Here is a 21316-nt window from a genome sequence, read left to right as displayed (position 1 = left end):
AGAGATTTTTTTAGCATTATTTATGTGCAAGTAGAGCAAATGAAACAGTAGTTACCAGATTTTTCATAAAGTGTTTTCAGTAATTGTTTTAGGTTCAGTGGTAATTTTAGTTGGCCTAGCGTAACCCCCCTTGTAATGATGTAAGCTCGAATAGTGTTACTTGATAGAAAACAGGCTCTTCATATAACTTGCATCATTTTTTTAAAACAAACTCTTTGCACAGTATTCCTTATTGATTTATATTCTGAATAATATATTTTAAGTAAAATTCAGGTCTCTGTATAACTGGCTCTTAAAGGCAAACCAGGTGGTTACTTCAAATAATTAAATACTAGAGTTTTGTGTGTGTGCATATTACAGAATGTATTGTTTTCTGACTTCAGAAATGCATGGTATTAGATTTAAAGTTGAGATATTAAGCTCAGTCTCCCTTCCTCAAATTGGTGCTTCACGCACTTCTGTTTCTCTGGAGTGTGTGGAATATTAAAACATCTCTACGTGTGTGAATATTCAAACATAGGGGAAGATCTAACAAACACAACCTCCACAAATATATTGTTTCTCAGCTGTCAGTCTGTGACCTAAAATGTAGTAGTAAAATTTCTGCTTTGTTTTTCCTCTCTATCTATTTTCTTCCCTTCTATCTTGTGGGATTTTTTTTTTAACACTTTCATTTCTCTTCCTTCTTTTGTGTGTGTCCTCTGCTCCCTTTTCCTTTAGTGTATGCTGTCCTCCCCTCTGTCATGCTTCAGCTGCTATAGTGGAGTGAAACTGACAGGAGCCTGGTCAATTTCATACTTCCTCTTCCTGGATCACAGAAATGCTATGTACACAGAAGGATAGGATTCCAGTCTTGTCAGTTTTACACTAGTCACAGCTTTTCCGGGCCCTACATGATAAGAATGAAACTGTCTAGGCTTGGGTCAGTTTCTTTGGGAATACTGTGGTCCCACAGGGGAATTTTGGAAAGGAGAGGAAGAGCAAATCTAGGTTATCTGCAGTTCCTTGCCAAACTTAAACTTTTCCCCTTCTCATCATTAACTGCAAGTCAGTTTGTTAAGGGAAAAACTACATATAAATTTGTCGAAATAATCTTTGCTATTGGTAAATGTTATACAAGCAATAGCTCACCCCAATTCTCTGGAACTCCTTTTTTTTCTTTTCTTTTTTTAAAATCAAGTCAACTACTAGTGGATTTTTTTTTTAATCGAGACAAAATTTAAATGGACACTGTATGAAATGACAGTTCTGTGGCATCCAATTAACTAAATTGGGTTGTAAAGTAGCCCGTATCAGGTAGTATGAAATGATATTTTGAGTAGTTTTCTGTGACCTCCAAAAGATGTTGCCATCCAAACTAAGGGTTTTTTCTTTGTTTTGTTGTTTTTTTGGGGGGGTGGGAGGAGCACTAAATGGAAATTGAAAGCACTCAGTACCTTGTATGATCAAGACCTACAATATATGACCAGTTGAAAAATCTATTTGTCAGTACTGGGGATGAAATTTTCTCTAGTGAGCAGAGCTCCTAAGCCATCAACTTCTGCAACATGTAAGGTTTCATTTAAAAAGAACAACCACTACCAAACTTTTGGTAACCTTTTATGACACTGAAATAAACCTGAAAGTGGAGTTGGTCTTTACGGCTGCTGGCATTTTTCCCATCAGCCATAGAGTGAAACTAACAATGCTGTGGTCTATTTTGTTGTGATTCCAAACCCAGTAGGCAGCAGTGAAACTGACAAACTATAAACAGCTGAGGTGAACTCACCTGTGATTAGGAAAGCTGAACTGAAGCAGGCAATGGACTTACTCACCAGGGAGAAAATATAGGTTTTTTCTGAGTTGATGCATGGCTGCTTGCAGTAAAGAGTAGTATTTTAGTAGGGGGGGGGGGAAGTGAACAGATATGTCTCTGTACATAGAAGGCACAGATCTGTGAAGTAAGCAGGTACTATTCTTATGTAGTAACTTCTCTGAATAGAATGGCACTTACCTCACAGGAGTGCTGGGAATTAGGTAAATCTTCTTACCCCATTAATTTTAGCTTTGGAAGAATCAGATGGGGAGAGGAAATCTCCAAAAAAGGAGGAGGAGGGAAAAAAAAAGAGAGAAACTGGAGAAAGCATGCCAGAAATCCTGAGCTGTGGCAGGTTATGCATTCTGCCTCAAGTTTGAGACCGTGAACTGTTCCAGTTATTATATATTGATACTATACTAAGATACAAAAATAATTCAACAGGTAAGACTTCCCATTTTGTTTGATCACCCTAATATGACTCTAATTAGACCTCAAATTTGACAAGCAAAGCTACCCACTCTGAGAAATAATTCAGTCTCTGGGGTCAGGCCATAATTTTCTCTTCAGCAAAGATTGTCAAACAGCAGTGAATTTTATGAAAATGTTGTGTCATATAGGGCATTGTTCTACCAAAATCATACTACAGTTGAGTCTTGTTTAAAACTACATAGTAAACTGGGGGAAAATTATTCCACTACAGTTCCTAGCATCTGTTGAGGTGGAACAGCCTCCTTTGTGATGGCTCTAATTATGATTGGACTACCACATGAGTTTAAGACCTGCGCAAGTAACGTTACCAATTCCAAAGCAACTCTGGGAGTCAGTACAAAAACAGTGAAGACACTGTCAGTATTGCCAGATTTAGCAGTAGAATACTTGCAAGGAAAGAAGAGACCTTGCCAAAATAGGCTTTTGCTGAAATGCATGGTCTTTCTGTCATGTTTCTTTACTCTGGTTTAAAAGACTCAGGCCACTGCTTTGTGTTTTGGATCATTAACTTTGATTACTGAGGAATTGTACTGTCATTAACGATATAAACAGGAAAATCTCCAGCAAGTCTATGCTTCAGTATATAACCTTAATCATATGTTCCATTCAGGTTTGGGTTTTTATCCACACTGATGTGAGAGAGATTAATCTATTTTCTATTTGATATTAAGTTGAAGGTTAATATTTGTTACTTTTCTCTCTAGGCTGCTGTTTAGTCAGGCAGAGGTGCTAATGTAGTGGTCTCAATGAGATACTGTGATAAGTGATCATGCAGTGATCTTGCCAGACTCTGACTTTAGCGCTAATTATGGCTGGTTTATGTAAAGTACTTTTGGAGCTGACTGGTAAGGTTTTTAATGTTCTTGTATCTGTCACTTCAAATGCAGAATCTTGTTTAAAAAGATTGGCTCAAGACTTTTATTTAAATACAGTAGCATATAAATCTAAACTTGCTGATGTACAGAAAATCTGTAAGTGTGAGAAAGCAGCAGTTTTTGGTAGATTTTCATCATATGTGTATTTTGGTGATCTTATCAGTGTCACTACTGGCAGGAGTAAATTGGTCTCTGAAGTGACACTGTAGTGAATGCTAAGAAGTTCATATCTTACTATTTGGTTTTTCTCTGAAATCCCTTAAATTTCATATAATTGTCTAGACATGTGATATGGGGAGTGTTACTTAATTTTTATCAGGTATGAATTATGTAAAGGGTTTGAAACTCAACTCCATTAACCTGAAAATTATGGAAGTCAGCCATGGGTGGGGGGCACATATGTAGATCATGGTAGCAAGGTCCTTGTCTGAGAGGAAAGGGCATAATCAGCTGGCATGCTTGAGGTGGTTGTGACTCGGGAGAGGAGTGGAGATGTCCCTGGGACTGCCATGATCTTGCGTTGCAGTTTAGGGGGGCAGTACCCCCCATGTCCCCAACTCTGCCCATGGGCTCAAGGCTTCTGCCCCACAGGGAACATCAAGGCTCCAAGATTCAGCCCTGCGCCTCCTGGCTTCAGCCCCTTGGGGGGCACCGGGACTTGGGTCTTCAGCCCCGCAGCCCCCTTGAAAGGACTTGCGAGCTCGCAGGGGGCTGCGGATCCCTGGTTGAGAACCGCTGTGCAAGATGACAGCATTGTCTTGATAACTGGCAGGCGGATGCCCTTGATGAAGGTTGGGGCCAGTACCAGGGCTGGCTACTTGAAATGTTTGCTCCTTCCTGATACCATCACTTCCCTCCTGAATTAAGCCTGAGCCGTGTATGTTGTATCTAGGTGCCGGTCTTTCAGGTAGAGTGATATCTGTATGATAACTGCATCTGCTTATCACATTTAAGGCTAAATGTTGTCATTTTGGTGGGATTTGAACTTAAGGTATCTCATGACTGCTTGTAGACACTTAATGTACAAGGGATATGAATGATATCTGGTTAAATGCATGGATCTTACTCTTCTTTAAAATTAAATTTCAGTTCATTATATTAATATTCCAGCAAAACAATGTACTACTTGGGTGTTTAAAATCATGCAGACTTGAATTTTTTGCTTTAGAACACCTTGCAAGGTGTGCAAGAATTTTGTCATGTTCTCCCTAAGGTGTAAAGACAGAGTGAATTTAAAAAAAAATCTGTTTTCTTATTGTTTCTGTTATTTCTTAGAATTGCAAATGTAATTTGACTAATGAGGAACAGAACAAGAGAATTTTTTATCAACTTGTAATAGAACTGGTTAAATCAGGAGGGGAAAAAAAGTCAGCCTTAACATACTAGACAGTTAGTGGACCATGGTTTGAATCTTGTCATTGCAGCTGGATAAAGAATTGCAAGCATATTTAGTGGTGGATATTGAGATTTTAGGTCTATAATAGCTAGACAAAGGAGTTGTTGTTTTGTAAAAATGCTTCTGGAGGAAGGATAGAAACAGTGATAAATTTACATGAGTTGATAGAGCAAAACTACTTGTGGTGTGATCAGCACTAAACATCAGTAATGTTTGAGGCTTCACTTTTGGGGAATTTAAATGTTAATCTGTTAAATAGTATTTTTGATAGCTACAACCAAAATTCAAAAAAGCAAGCCATTAAATGATTTGCTTGATAAACTTTTTTCAAACACAATTTTTTGTTGAAAAATGATCTTTTTAAAGATTTTTCTTGACAAATTGTTAACATTATCAAAACTTTTTGTTTTAATGAAAAATTGTGACATTTTAAATTGTGACAATTGTTATAAAAGCTGTTGAGAAATTTTCTCGTTTACTAAAACCCAAGCTTTTGGTAGAGAAAAAGCTTGAATTAAAAAAAAAAAAGGGGGGGGGGGAGAGCAAAAAAACAAACCCTGGTTCTGCTTTGAACTCTTAAAAGTGAAAACAACTTCAAATTATTTCATAAAACTGTATTTTTGACCAGTTTCTAGGAACCAGCTATTTAATACTTGAGGTAAACTATTTTTAATCCTAAAATGGAGCATTAAGATATGTAAATATCCTAGAATGAAGCAAACTATGTTTTTTTGATACTTTAGCAATACTATATATGTTTCTCTACTAGTTTAGTATTTCACAGGTATTTAGTATTTCATATTTTGCAACAGACACTCTGCAACTGTTTGCCATATTAGATGATGCAATGACTTTTGTCATAAAATATTTTCAGATTATCACATAGTGTATTGCAGGATGCAATTCAGGGAATTGAAATGTGCTTCTGAAATTTAATATGTACTAAGTGTGTCACAGATGATGTTTTGCCTGGCCTTTCAAGTGAGACTTGAATTGACTTTCTCAGCTGCAGGGACATCACTGGGAGTTGGTTACAGTGTTTTTTTATGGGAGCCAAGTCATTGGAAGAATACTCTAACAAGGCGCATGCTGTGATTAAGCATTCACTTTAGATTTAAAAAAAAACCCCACAAACAAACCCTAATTAGACTCAATTAAAAAATGGTATTTCAGTGTAGCCACTAGTACAGCATGTCTGCTCTTCCTTTATTCATTAATATGTATAAACAAAGAAGCCAAACATCAGGTTACATAACTTCTGGATGGTTATCAATAACAGTTGCTTGTTAGGAAGCACCAATTAAAAAACAATCAATCATTTGATCCACAGTTGTGTCTGAAGTTACCCAAACTGAAATACATGAACTGGGTAAGATACAGCTATCTCCCTGACTCTTATAGAAAAATCATTTAAAAAATATGTTAATATATAGCAGCCTATGGAACTCCTGCCTGGAGGCTGTAGGAAAAATGATGACCCAGAACCTAATAATAATGCTTTTTTTGGAACAGCTGTTATGCTTCTCTTGAAATAAATGGCAAAACCTCCACAGATGGAAGCAGGATTGAGCCCTCTGTCTCTCCCTGGGCTTGGGAGATTAGATATAAATAAAGAGTTTTAGTGATGGAGAGTGTTGGTCTGTGTGATAGCTGGCTTGGAGATAACTTGTGGAAAAATAAATCAAGATAGTTGTTTCTCTGTCTCTGCAAAAACCACCATGTGGAGTATAACAACTGGAAGAGTAACATCCATTCTAATAAATCAAGCTTTTGGTTGGCATCTCACACGCTTGTAATGTTGTTTTGGGACCTCTGACTGTGTAGATTTCTGTGGGTGGGAGGGGAAGGCATTCTCACTTGCATACCGGCAGCCTGTCTGAAGTGGCAGCTAGGTGTAGGTTAGGTTAAAACATAGACTTCTGCAGTGGTGAAAACTTTCTAGTCAATTAATGTATTCTGGTATAAATATTAATATATTAGAGATTTAATCCTAACATGTTTAATAAATTTCCCTGCCATGTTTGCCATTTACCGAAGCCATTTATGTTCTAAATCTCTGAGATGAGCTGGGAGGGAACAAATCTCTCAGTAGTTCTGTTAACCCTATTCTGAAATATAATATTTTGGTTTCTGTATTCTGTCAAGCAAAATGATGTTGGCATCATCACAAGAAGAGGCTCATACTGATGTCCTTTCTATGGTTGCATCAACTAAACTACACCTAATTTTCTTCACTGCTGAAGAACAAAGCAAAACCAGTTCATGCCTTGGTTTTCTTTTTTTCATATTTTATTTCACTAGTGTCTAGATTCCCTGGTAAGTGCCATATAAAGCCATTGGAGAGAGTCCCAAGTCCAAAGAATTTACCACTTTATTAATCATTGTGTAAAATCTGAAATAATGACAAAAGCAGGGAATGAGAAAGTGGGGATGAGCTTAATGGAAATAAGATCACGCAGTTACATAGGTGAACAGCTACTACAGTATTTAATACCAAATTAAAAAATAGCTGTAGCTGACTTTTTTTTTTTTTTTTTAAAGGCATCATTATTGAAGTGGGTCTTGAGGAGAGGGTGGTGACTTTATGGATTTATTCAAAGGGTGTCCCCTGCAGGATGGGCAGTTTGCCAGGAGGTGCTGGGATGATTGTGAAAGAACCTGATGAGTAGGTAGAGAAGGCCAGCATTAGTGGCAGCGCAAAGTGGATTGTGACATAAGTGAGAGGTCACATAGCAATGGGAAGAACTGAGGAAAAACTTGAAGGTGAAGACAAACTTGAATCTGCGCCTGTGGAACAATTCAAAGAGGGGAAGGAGGGATGCCCTATTTCTGGGGCCTTGAATGACCAAGGTTCCACCCCTGACACCAGGTGCAAGTTTTGTCCCAGCATCCTCATAAGTTGGCAGTATCTGGGACAGTTTTACTCTCCATTTTCAATGCTCCAGCTGACAATGCAGTGAAGACGGATGATAGGGAACACCTGTACAGGTGGTTAAATGTAGATGATGAAAAGATCCATGAGTATTTTCTGAGGTGCTCACAACATATAGGATGCCTTTATGGTTTAGTCATTGAATCTTCCTCGCTACTGACATATGACCAACGAGTTGTATTTGGTAACGTTGACTCTCAGGGAAAGTGAGGATTTCTCACCAAACATTATAAAAATGATGGATTGGGCAAAATCCTAGGTTTTGGAAACCTAATCACTCAAAACCATAGTGAATTAGGAATGGAATCGAACATCTACAACAGCTTGAATGAAGGTAATGCTGTGTTCCAGTTAATGCGCTTGACTTGTCCAACTAAATTTTGTTTTGAATAATTAAGTTTTTGACCATTGGCTTTTGGGCACAAATAAGTTTTGCTGGTACCCAGACAAAGACTTTTAGTGCAGTGGCCCAAGAGCCTATTTTTCTACCTACCTGCAGATGGTAGGTATGATGCAGATGGCGGGGGGGGGGGAGCACTCATTTCTTCACAATTCTATTCCTTAGATATGCAACATAAGGAGATGGCTTACATTGGGCGATATTGTTAAAGGCACCAGTCAGTTTAACAAGTATATCTTTAGTCGCCTATATACCGATGTTGTGTAACATTTGGTTTCTTGATTATCTTCATTAAAGTTCCATTTTTATTTTTTTGGGAAAGCTGACATTTTATAACAAGGAGATAAAATTACAGGTAGAACAGTGTGCTCTGAAATAGTTACATAGTAGACTAACTTCAAGTTTACCTTGCTGTAATAGCGAATGTTGTCTTTTCGCTAGAAGTCTCTCAGGGAAAGTTTCTAGGTAAAGATCTACAAAAACTACTGGGTTGTTTGTGCCCAAGTGTGCATGACTACCATGAAGAATGGTCATTTTTATTAACCAGCTGCAGTGTCCTTAAAGCTGTGCAGGATGTCAATCCTTCGGAGATTTGCTATCCTGGTGTTATAGGATCAGATCAGTTCCAACATACTAGTCTTGGAGGAAAAGATCTCTGTGAAAGCAGAACTTTAATTCTATCTCGATAGAAAAGAAAGAAAGTGGCTTATGTAGACTGAATGAAAATAGTCTCAGCTAAACTAGATACTTTCTTCCAGATTTGGCAATTATTGTTTTGAGTGCCAGACCATAGTTCAAGTATTAAAAGGTCTTTCGCATGGTGCTGCACTGCTAAGTCAGAACCTGAGAGCATATACCCAGAGATCTTGTATCTCAACTAAATACTGCGACTGAGAATTTACTCAACTGAACAACATTTTTTGCACAATAGAAATTTTATAACTTCTAAGTTATTTTATCAGTTATGTACAAACTATCATTTGATTCTTTGAGCTTTTAAAAGTAAAGACAAGTATCTTAAAAAGGGATTTAAAAACTTTTTGTTTTATTTAGGTGTGTATTGAAAATTTATAGCACTTTTAAAAAAGCGTTATTTGGCTGATCCTCTCCTTAGCTAGGTGGCAGGGTCCTTCTGCTAGCAGGTGTTGAAACACTTCATGGAGATGTAGCAGTAATTTAACAGTAATCAGTAAACAAGTGTAGATTAGTAACTCCATCCTGGGTTTACTTTAAGGGACATGTGAGTAGCTTTTTGGTCAGAAGGAAATGTGTCTGGGGCAGAAGCCTCTGCAGGGAAACCCTAGGAACAGCAGAGAGAGCTCAGGCTGAAGTTCACATTTTTGTTTTGAGTTCTCAGTAAAGCTAAACCCCAGGAAGGGTATATGTTTGAACTAAACCTAGTGTGTGCAGATGTTTATGAAGTGTTGCCCCGTGATATTTGCCATTTTGATCCTTGAAAAATGTCTGCTTTCATTCGGAGGCAGGGAGGAAGTGGTATTCAGCCTTAGTTGCTACTTCAGCTTTGTTTAGGACTGGCAGCCATGTACAGGATCCAAGTGTGGCTTGGTGGATTCTCAACAAGTTCATGCAACAAACTGTTGGTTTTGTCAGCAATCTGGAATCAATTGCACCACTATATTATGCGTGGCTGAAAGGCATTGTTTTTATTCCCTGCACTACATGGAAAAAGTAAGGAAGCCATCACATTTAAGATTCCTGTTCCCAGTGGGGAGAGTGGCATATTAAGGGATTTAGAAAGCAGCTGAAAACTTAAAAGAAAAAATTAATTGAATCTTATTAAGCCCTGGTCTACACTAGGACTTTAGGTCGAATTTAGCAGCGTTAAATCGATGTAAACCTGCACCTGTCCACATGATGAAGCCCTTTATTTCGACTTAAAGGGCTCTTAAAATCGATTTCCTTACTCCACCCCTGACAAGTGGATTAGAACTTAAATCGGCCTTGCCAGGTCGAATTTGGGGTACTGTGGACACAATTCGATGGTACTGGCCTCCGGGAGCTATGCCAGAGTGCTCCATTGTGACTGCTCTGGACAGCACTCTCAACTCAGATGCATGATTGTTTGCCGTTGCTCTGACGCAGGGAGGGGCGACTGATGACACTGCTTACAGGGTTGGCTTACAGGGAGCTAAAATCAACAAAGGGGGTGGCTTTACATCAATGAGTATTTCAGGCAGGACTTCACGGAGGGTTCCAATAAGAAATGGTGCACCTAAGTTATTGCTCTTATTGGAACAGGGAGGTTAGTCTGGCCTCTGATTGATACATGGCTAGATTTACCTTGCTGCACCTTCTCTGTGAGTGACTGCAGTGTGACCTAGAGGAATGAGCCCTCTAGACGGGGGAGGGGGTTTGCAAATGAGTACAAAACAAATCTGGTCTATTTCTTGTTTTGATCCACTCCATCTATCTTTTACATCTTTGGCTGGCAGCAGATGGTGCAGAAGGACTGCATGCCATCCACATCTCATGGCTGCTCGGCAGAAGATGGTACAATAGGACTGACTGCAGGATTAAAGAGAATGACTTGATCAAGTCACTCCAAATTTAGTCCCTGCGCCCATGTCTGCCCAGGCGCTCCTGATCGACCTCACACAGGCACCTTGGACATGACGATGACAGCTACCAGTCCTATTGCACCGTCTGCTGCCACAAGGCAATGGGTTGCTGCTGCTGTGTAGCAATGCAGTACCATGTCTGCCAGCACCCAGGAGATATACGGTGACAGTGAGCTGAGTGGGCTCCATGCTTGCCGTGGTATGGCGTCTGCACAGGTAACTCAGGAAAAAAGGTGCAAAACGATTGTCTGCCCTTGCTTTCATGGAGGGAGGGAGGGAATGGGGGCCTGACGATATGTACCCAGAACCACCCGCAACAATGTTTTAGCCCCATCAGGCATTGGGATCTCAACCCAGAATTCCAATGGGCAGCGGAGACTGCGGGAACTGTGGGATAGCTACCCACAGTGCAACGCTCTGGAAGTCGACGCTTGCCTCGGTACTGTGGAAGTGCTCCGCCGAGTTAATGCACTTAGAGCATTTTCTGTGGGGACACACACACTCAAATATATAAAACCGATTTCTAAAAAACCGACTTCTATAAATTTGACTTAATTTCGTAGTGTAGACATTCCCTAAGGTAACACTAAGGCCATGTCTACACTCCTGCCTATGTTGGCAAAACTTATGTTGCTCGGGGTGTGAATATTCCACCCCCCTGAGTGACATAAGCTACTCCAATATAAGAGCTAGCGTGCACAATGCTATGTTGGTGGGAGAAGTTCTCCTACTGATTTAGCTTCTGCTACTTGTGGGGGTGTGTCATAAATGTAAAGGGAAGGGTAAACCCCTTTAAAATCCCTCCTGGCCAGAGGAAAAATCCTCTCACCTGTAAAGGGTTAAGAAGCTAAAGGTAACCTCGCTGGCACCTGACCAAAATGACCAATGAGGAGACAAGATACTTTCAAAAGCTGAGAGGAGGGAGAGAAACAAAGGGTCTGTGTCTGTTGGTATGCTGCTTTGCCGGGGATAGACCAGGAATGGAGTCTTAGAACTTTTAGTAAGTAATCTAGCTAGGTATGCGTTAGATTATGTTTTCTTTAAATGGCTGAGAAAAGAATTGTGCTGAATAGAATGACTGTTTCTGTCTGTGTGTCTTTTGCCTGGAGGGATTCTCTTTGTTTTGAATCTAATTACCCTGTAAGGTACCTACCATCCTGATTTTACAGGGGTGATTCCTTTACTCCTATTTACTTCTATTTCTATTAAAAGTCTTCTTGTAAGAAAACTGACTGCATTTTCATTGTTCTCAGATCCAAGGGTTTGGGTCTGTGGTCACCTATGCAAATTGGTGAGGATTTTTACCAAACCTTTCCCAGGAAGTGGGGTGCAAGGGTTGGGAGGAAAGACGTGTCCAAACTACATTTCCCAGTAAACCCAGTTAGAGTTTGGTGGTGGCAGTGGTTATTCCAAGGACAAAGGATAAAATTAATTTGTACCTTGGGGAAGTTTTAACCTAAGCTGGTAAAAGTAAGCTTAGGAGGTTTTCATGCAGGTCCCCACATCTGTACCCTAGAGTTCAGAGTGGGGGAGGAACCTTGACAGGGTGGTTTTCTGTATGCTGACGGGAGAAATCTCTCCTGTCAGCATAGAGCATCTTCACTACATGCAGAGCTGAAGCAATATGAGTGTAGACGTGGCCTAATTTCAGATGCATTCTCTTTCCATTCCTGAAAACAGTATGTTCTTTAATTGTTTTTTGTGTTGCTCAATTATAATATAAATATATGTATTACAAGATTTGTGAATTGCACAGAAATAAATAGAAGCACAGTGCATTTTTCTCATACTGTTCTTAAGCTGAATATTGCTTGGAAATTGTTGGTGTCCTAGTGTGTGACATTGAAGACATGGGAGAGGGTAAGGAATCCATCAATTAGAACCTTATTTTGAGACCTGTGAATGCAAAATTCCACCGAATGAAAAGCTGTGTCTACTGAAAACTCAATAATTTTAGATATATCCTGACTTCACAGCCTTAAATGAAACTCATAGCTTGATCTGGTTAATAGTTCCCATCTTCCTCTATGCCCTCCTAACCCAGTGCTGATGATCACCTTTCTAAAATTGTTGGATATTGGACTGGGATCATTTCTCTGAAGATAATTTTTGAAAATTTTCTGCAGTTGCCAAGTGGAACCCTGGATGGAAGAAATTGTTTAACTATGGCATGTACAATGCATACATAACATAAAAAAACCTCACCAAGTGAAGGTGTGTGGATGGACAGTTTTTTAATGGAAAGTGTCTTGAAGGAGTTAAGTCATGATTCTATGCATATTACAGGATTTTATTTCATTTTTGCAACAATATTGCAACATACTGTAGCATAAATTTTGTGCTATACAGGAATGTCTTATGGCACCTTATTAATGCATAGGGTGAAGTAAGGTCTAGCAAAAGCTGAGGGGGTGGAGGGACAGAAGTACCAAAGATTAAATAGTTTGTTTACCATTTCTAAAAGTGCTAATATTTTATTTATCTGAAATTACTTAATTCTCTGAAGAAACCAGAAGGCTTGTTGATGAAGGGGGTGAACAGACTTGTTGACTTATCACGGCTCTTATTTAGTGGTCACTTTCATCTGTTCTTATTCGCTAACAGGCAGTAAAAGTCGTAGTAATCCCATCCCTTATGCCTCCACCACTCTGTCTCACATTTCCTTTTGACACACACAAAACTTCCCTACCAAAGTCGCCAAGATTTACAGATGGCACTCCAGCAGTAGGCTGATAAGCCATGCAGCTGGCTCACAGAAGGCTTGTATTTTAGTCAGAGCTCTTAAATTATGTCTGACCATGTGGTTTGTGGGTTGATACTGCATAGTGAGCTAAAAATGGGTGTCTGTTGTCTTCTTTAGAGGGACTTTTCAAACTGGAAAGCTATCTCTTGCTGTGTTTAATTGACTGACTTCTTTTAGTGGTGTCAATCAGTGGTTCTCCCTAACTAGGCCATATTCCCTTCCTCTTGATTTCCTGAACTTCACTCATAGTGTTGAGAGGTGACACTATTACCAAAGAGTTCAAGACTGTAATTGCCGGTCAGAGTCAAGGAGCAACCGTATCAAGAGGAAAAGAGCTACTTTTGAAATGTCTGAATAGCAAAGGGGACGTGTCTTTTTGAAGAAAGGTAAATGTTGTTTTTCCTGCAAGGTGCTAGTTTTCTAAACATCTGCCCTCTGAAAATCCGGCCCATTTAAGTTGTTCCAAGTTGTGATTTTGGGTGCCCTAGTCACTTTTGAAAAGGTCAGGCCTTGGTCTTGTGTTGTGATAGTTCTTGTGAATTCTATCATTTCGGATGTCAGTGAAAAGACTTCTGAAAATTTTGGGTAACCTTCTTTTGAATCATTGCATTACACATTCAAAGCATGTAACAAATGGAAAGTTTTCGCTTGAAATCAGTGGCCCTTTTGAGTAAGGAACCCATTTGTGGCCACAGTTGACTATGTGGGACATGCTTTATTTCATGATTTGTTTGCTGCACGTAGAATCTTATGAGATTTGTAGACAGCAGTGCCAACTGGGAAATGTCCTTTTTGTGTGTGTAAAAAAAGCATATAATCTATCAAGGATTTAGGTAAGTCCTCCATTGAAATGTATTGTGCCTAAATTAAACTGTAGTTAAGGACTTATTGTGTCAGAAGTATTCTAGTTTTAAAAATGCACACAGACACGAACTGAAGCAATGACTCAGTATCTGTTACACTGTGCATATAGTGTATCCATAGAGTGAGGTTTCCTTGTTTAAGTGGGTAGAAGATTATTTACTCCTGGGGGAATTCTGTGCCACTGTGCAGTGTGGAATTTGCGCAGAAATTAATGTTCTGCACAGAATTTCCTCTTTCTCCCACATATATGAGCTTCAGAGCTGCTGGCTGGCAGAGCCCAGCTTGCAAATAGAGGACACTGCCGATGGGAGGGGGAAGGGAGTTCTCAGCTCAACCTGCAGGAAATGCCACACATGCAGGGAATGCCACGTAAGCCCCGGACCTAGCATCAGGCTGTTGTTTTTCCTTCTGGATCCCTGGGTCCTGGAGGGGAAGGGGTGCAGGTATGCCCTGTGGCTGGACTCTGGGAGGGCAAGGGGTAAAAGTGTCTGGGCTTGGGGGGTGCCCAACAGCTGGGCTCTGGGGGAGTAGAGGAATGCGAGTTTCTGGGCTGGTGGGGGGCCGCAGTTGGACTCTGGGCAGGGGGGTAGAAGATGCGAGTGTCTGGGCTGGGCGGGTGCCTTGCAGCCAGGGCTGGATTAACCTTTTGTGGGCCTCCATGTGGGCAGTGGAGCATGGTGTGGGAAGGTTGGTACCCGGAATGAGGAGCCGGCCAGGGGCAATGGGGCTCCACCCAGCCCAGTGCAAGGGCACTGTTTACACACCGGGAGTCGCCAGATGCACACTGGCCCGCCCAGCCCTGTGCTGCCAGCATGCCACTTCCCCTCTGGGACAGGACCATGCCATGCCACGCCACACAGCCCCTCCGCCCAACTCTCCCTACGTCCAGCCCACCCGGACCCACTATGCCCAGTGCCCCACCCCCCACAAATGCACAGCACCCTGCACACCACTGTCCCTGCCCAATGCCCCTGCACCCACAGCCCCACCACAACTGCCCAGCACCCCACACAGACCCCCCCCAGTGCCCCAACACACACATCTCCCCCTCCCCACTCTGAACTACCCAGCTCTTCTTCACATCCCCACCACCACAACTATATAGAGCTCCACATAGATCCCTCCACTGTCCAGCGCCCCAACACACACAGGCCTCACCCCCACTACCTAGCACTCCAAAACACACAAACCTCCCACGTTGCCACACTCACCAGCCCTGCTTAACCAGTGCAGAACAGGGATATTCCCTTCCCACCCTCCCACCCCCCCGTACAGTGCTACAGGGCAGAATAGCTGAAGCTTGGGAGCACAAACTGGCCCCAGCCCTACCTACCTGCCTCTGGTGCCCATGGTGGAAAGGAGGCCCCCATAGCCTCTACTGTTACACATTTGCTTATAAATGTCTCCTCCAACATGCATCTGTCCATCAGTTTGGTTGCACACTTTCTCCATTACCTGCTCCTGGAAATGGCAATTGCATGTATGTATTCAGTTTGTATGCATATTAGAGTAACAGCCGTGTTAGTCTGTATTCGCAAAAAGAAAAGGAGTACTTGTGGCACCTTAGAGACTAACCAATTTATTTGAGCATGAGCTTTCGTGAGCTACAGCTCACTTCGAGCTGTAGCTCACGAAAGCTCATGCTCAAATAAATTGGTTAGTCTCTAAGGTGCCACAAGTACTCCTTTTCTTTGTATGGATATTGTGATCTTCTGCTTGGAGAAGACAAGTGGTTGGTGCTAGTGTGTGCTACTAGTCTTATCAGACTGAGATACGTGCTATTTTGTAGATGGAGGGAAAATCCCCCATGTTGATGAAAGTGGAAGGCACGAGTAAGCCAGTTGTGTAGGTAAGCATTAATATGAAAACCAGAACATCCAGAGTTACAATAGTAGATCCAAAACCCCAAAAGTCTGGGAGGAGATGCAAGTCTTCATGGAATAAGACAAATTCTACCTAATAGAGACTCAAACTTACCTTGTGGGACAGAACTGCCTGCTGCAGAGTTTCTTGCACCTCCCTCCAAAGCTCTGAGCTGTCAGAGACAGGGCATCAAACTGGATGGATCCTGAGTCTGTTTGAGTCAGGAAGACAATTTCTCTGTTCTAAAAAATTACTCACTTTTAGGTTTAGTCTTGAAAAATGAGAAAAAAGGAGCTGGCAGATATTGTTTGCTGCCTTTATTTTGCTGAGTTTGCTTGCCTGCTTGTTGACGACACACTTGACCTTGCAGCATTAAAGTGCTACAGTTTTGTGATCTATAAGTGCCTAAAGATAAAACGTACATGTACTGTTTAATAAGGACTTTGCCTTTTGGGAGCAACTTTGCTTATAAAATTCTGAAATATTTCATGGTTCCTCCTTCTGATCTTACTTTTGTTAAAATAGATAGTTAGATGAGCTTAGCACCCATCTTTAGAGGTAGTTGAGTGTTAGTGTTTTATACCTGGGGAAGCTAGGACAGAAGGGGGTTGTGAACCAGGAATAGCACACCAGAATTCTTGCTTTCATTTCCCTGGCCTGGTAAAAGTACCACATCTCTTGCTCATGAAGAGAATCAGATTTTAATTCTGCTCTGCAGGTCTCCCTACTGAGGAGGAAGTGGACTGAAGATGATAGTATATTGCATATAAACAAGTGTGCATGTACGGGGAGAAACCTTTTTCTTTGTTTTGTACTGTTATAAAAAATAACGTCCTGGGTTCTTGGAGATTCTTGATCAGTAAAATAGGTGGTTGTCTAGGGAAAGAGTAGGACTATTGCTACACTGACTAGAGCAGAGGTTCTCAAACTCTGGTCCGTGGACCACCAGTGGTCCGCGAGCTCCATTCAGGTGGTCCACAATAGTTCCCTCTAAGGTGTGCACCTAGGCGGTTGCAAATGAGAGAATGAAGAACCACCCACTTAATTAGTGGAGCCACACAGGCATGGTTCCACTAATTAGGTGCCCGGACCCTGGAGAAGACACACATGTAAGGTGAGGTGGTGGCCTTGAGGGGAATGGGGGTAAGTGGGAGGGGGCAGTGGGAAGAGAAGAGGGGGTGGGGGAATTTGGGACATGTAGGGCTGTAGCGGCCAGAGAAAGAGGCGACTTTCCCCAGCTCCAGGGCTGTGGCTGCTGGGGGGAGACCCCCCCTCCTTCCCAGCCCCAGCTCAGGGGCTGCTGCGGCGGGGGAGAGAGGGCACATCCATCACATTAGAAAGGTAAGACTACTGATTTTAAAATATGAGTTATGTGCTTTTATTTGTAGAACAAAAAATGTTTATTATTATTAAGGTTTTTTTCCATAGCGCTTTTATCCAAAGCACTTTACGATAGATAGCGAATGGTACAAAGAACATTTGGAAAGATCATTAAGTGGTCCGCCGAGACCCTCGGCAATTTTCAAGTGGTCCGTGGAAAAAAAAAGTTTGAGAACCACTGGACTAGGGATCTTATAGCAGCACAGCTGCATTGGTTCACCTGTGCTGCTGTAAATTCTCTAATGTAGCTGCTCTAAGTTGACGGGAGAGAGCTCTCCTATTGGCTTAACTACTCCAGTCTCCGCGAGCAGCAGTAGCTATGTTGGTGGGAGAAGCTCTCCTGCCGACATAGCGCTGTCCACTCCAACGCTTATGTCGGTGTAATTTCTGTCGCTCAGGGGGGTTAGTTTATTCGCACCCCTGAGCGACATAAATTATGCTGACATAAGCTGTAGTGTAGACATAGCCTAGGATTATTGTAGAGCTTCTAAAGACTTCAGCACCTGCCCTTCAGCCAAGTTAAATCTGCGAAGAGTAATAATTTTGAATTGCAAAAATTCAACTTGGATTTGATACAATGTCATTTTAAATGAGTCATCTTCCCAAATCTAACTTGTTGTTTCTAGTCTGCAGAGTGTTGATACTGCAGGGGCTTTCATTTTAGCATTTCATGGAGTTTTTACAAAGGAGCAATTCAAAACTGAGTGCTGGCTGTCTGCGTTAATGGAATGCGTCAGTTAAGTCAATTTCCTGTTGCGTGGGGAGAAAACTCAAGCAGACTTACTAAATGAGACAGGAGAGGTACAAAAAAAAAAAGCAATTATTTGGTGGTTTGCAACAAGATAATTATGCGTCTTTTGGAAGATTTGACTGAACGACATGTTACATAACAAGTAATTCTGTAAGGTATTAAATATGTCAGTTATAGGCAAATTGTATACACAATAGTTCCAGTGGCTTAAAAATACAAGGTTTATCTGTTACACAAATCGGAGGCAATTCTGGCACTTCAGTTTCTTTGTTTCTTCCCCTTCACGCTCCTACTCCTGAAATAAAAGTATTGTGGATGTGGAGGAGCACGATAAGGCTATATGGAGACCCCTCTAAGAAGCCACTGAAATCCAGTTCTTCCCCTCTTTGGTACCTTGGCTACAATGGTAATCTTGTGAAAGCAGGTACTTGCCCATTGCAGTTTGTCTTCTACTGCAAAGGCGCATTAACTCTTGAGGTTGCTTCTGAGTCTGGTTTTGCTTTTGAAAGTCATTTTTTTTATCTTCCTCATGATGCCACCTTGGCTATAATGTTTTATTTCCAGAATCAAAATATACTGTATGGAATTATTAATTCTAGCGCAAGGGGTTGTAGGGATTAGTTTATGAAGAAACATGGAGATAAATAGCTTAGCTACGCAGCAGCTAAGGAAGGGATGTTAATAGTCTGCAAGAATTGGAAGGGTTTAAACTCCAAGGATGGAGCAGAATGCCTTAGGCATACTACTTGTGTGTGTAAGTAGGAATAATTGGTTGAGACAAAGGGTTTGTCTACACTTACAGCACTGCAGTGGCGCACTGGTAGGGGGCGCTTCTGTAGCGCTGAGTGAAGAAGCTATCTATGCTGACAGGAGAGCTTCTCTCATTGGTGTGGGTATGCCACTTCCCTGAGAACTGGTAGTTATGTTGCTATAGTGCTGTCTAGGCTTGGCCTATACTACCAATTTATGTTGATATAACTACATTGCTCGGGTATGGAAAATCCACGCCCCTGGGTGACCTAGTTATTCTGACCTAACCCCTGGTGTAGACAGTGCTATGTTGACAGGAAGGCTTCTCCCATTGGCAAAGGTACCGCCTCTCAAGAAGGTGGATTAACTACGCTGATGGGAGAAGCTCTCCTGTTGGCATAGGCGGTGTCTTCACTAAGTGCAACTAGTGGTGCAGCTGCACCAGTGCAGTACTGTAAGTGTGGATAAGCCCCTACAGCAGGGGTTAATTTGGAATAACTACGTCCCTCTGAGGTGTGGATTTTACACCTGGGGGAATTCTGCTCCACTTCACAATGCAAAATTTTGCTGAAATGTTGTGCATGCAGAATTCCCCCCCCTCCCCCCCCGAAATGGGCTGCAGAGATGTTGGGCACCACTAAGGGCCACTGGACCTGGCAGAGCCCAGCTCACAAATAGAAAACACTGCCAGAGGGAGCTGGAAGGTTCTCAGCAGCTGCAGTTCCCTGCACACCCTGAGGAAACTCCATGCAAGCCCGGGACACAGTATCAGGCTGTTTCTCCCTCTGGATCCCTGGGCTCTAGGCCAGTAGGGTCTATGAGTGTCTAAGGGGTAGAGGATTTGAGCGTCTGGGCCGGGGGGGCTTCGAGCTGGACTCTGGGTGGTAGGGATGGGGAGGGAGACACAGCTGGGCTCTGGAGGGGAGGGGTGAGAGTGTTGGGCTGGGGGGGGTGCAGCTGGGCTCTGGAGGGGAGGGACCCGCAGCTGGCGTCTGAGAGGGAGGAGGGGGGTGTGTGTGTGTGTGTGTGTCTGGGCTGGGCTCTGGGGGGGAAGGGGATGAGAGTGTCTGGCTCCCTAACTGGTGTCTTGTGGGGGTGGAAGGAGCAGAGAAACAGGAACTGGGCTGGCGTAGGGGTTTCTTTAACTCTGTACTCCTGCGGGAATTTTTGTCTGTATTGTTACACACATACTTGCTGACAGATATTTTGAAATAAATTACCAAAATAATTGAAACTGGTGTGATTATGTAGTGTTATTTTGACAAATAAAATTCTCAGAATTTTGCAGAATTTTAAAATATTGTGCACAGAATTTTTAATGTTTTGGTGCAGAATTCCTCCAGGAGTAGGATTTTCCACATCCCTGACCAAAGTAGTTACATCGACATAAATTGATTATGTAGACTGAGTCAAAGTGATGAGTGGAGGGGACAGAACCCTGGATGAATAGCAGGAAATACATTCCAACAATGAGATGTATTAAGCTGTAGAGTAGCCTAAGTGAATTAGTCACAACACCATTGTCTGACTTACTTTAAAATCAGAATGAACAAACAAGTAGAATGACAGGTTTCAGAGTAACAGCCATGTTAGTCTGTCTTCACAAAAAGAAAAGGAGTACTTGTGGCACCTTAGAGACTAACCAATTTATTTGAACATGAGCTTTCGTGAGCTCATGCTCAAATAAACGAGTAGAAGACTTTCTATAGGGATCAGAGCAATACACTGACCCATGGAGTAATGGAATAGATGTCACTACAGAAATACATTGGGCTTAAGACCTCTTTTACAGCTTCATTTAATCAATCTTCTGAAAGAAGGGAAAAATTTACTATGGTATAGATGGAAGTTCTTGAATGTGGGTGACAGATGGAATAACTTGATTTTTATGAAGGATTGTTAAATGGTGCTCGCTCTCTTCTTTGTTCATTTTTTAAAAAAATAGAAAAATATGACTTGAGGGGTAAACACTGTGCTATTTGTAATGTACATTTTTATAAAGATCTACAGTAATGTGACAGCTCAGAGGTAACTTTCGGGGCATCCATTATACATTAGTTCTGTCTGGGTGCTTCTGGCATACTTTTGGTAGATCAGTTTTTAAAAAAATCTAATTCCTTGTATAACTTTAAACACTGCCATAATATTCTATGTAGGCATTTATAAGGTGCCAGTCATTATGGTATCTTGGTATTATGTAATTTAATACAAGGCATCCTTAAAGAAGGAAACTGTATCTTGGCACTCTGTCAGCAAACGTTATTTATTCTGTCTTCATAATTACTACTGTTTGTATATGGAGCACCCAGGATGCCTAGTTATCATAGAACCATAGGACTGGAAGAGGTCATCTAGTCAGTCCTGCCATGAGTGCAGGGGACTGAAGTACTATCTAGACCAGAGGTGGGCAAACTACGGTTTGCAGGCCACATTCGTCCCATAGGACCGTCCTGCCTGGCCCTTGAGCTCCCGGCTGGGGAGGCTAGCCCCCAGCCC

At 41.7% G+C, this 21316-nt stretch overlaps 1 protein-coding gene across 5 annotated transcripts in view; it reads left to right on the top strand.

Annotated features, from left to right (window-relative positions):
* KIAA1549 (KIAA1549 ortholog) overlaps window positions 1-21316 on the top strand; it is a 204986-nt gene that overhangs the window by 9896 nt on the left and 173774 nt on the right. The gene's annotated exons all lie outside the window — the stretch shown is intronic.

The sequence above is a fragment of the Caretta caretta genome, chromosome 1 (genome assembly GCF_965140235.1).
Source record: "Caretta caretta isolate rCarCar2 chromosome 1, rCarCar1.hap1, whole genome shotgun sequence".
Classification (NCBI taxonomy): domain Eukaryota; kingdom Metazoa; phylum Chordata; order Testudines; family Cheloniidae; genus Caretta; species Caretta caretta.
The sequence above is the reverse complement of the archived record's forward strand: the minus strand, read 5'-3'. Positions and strand labels throughout refer to the sequence as shown.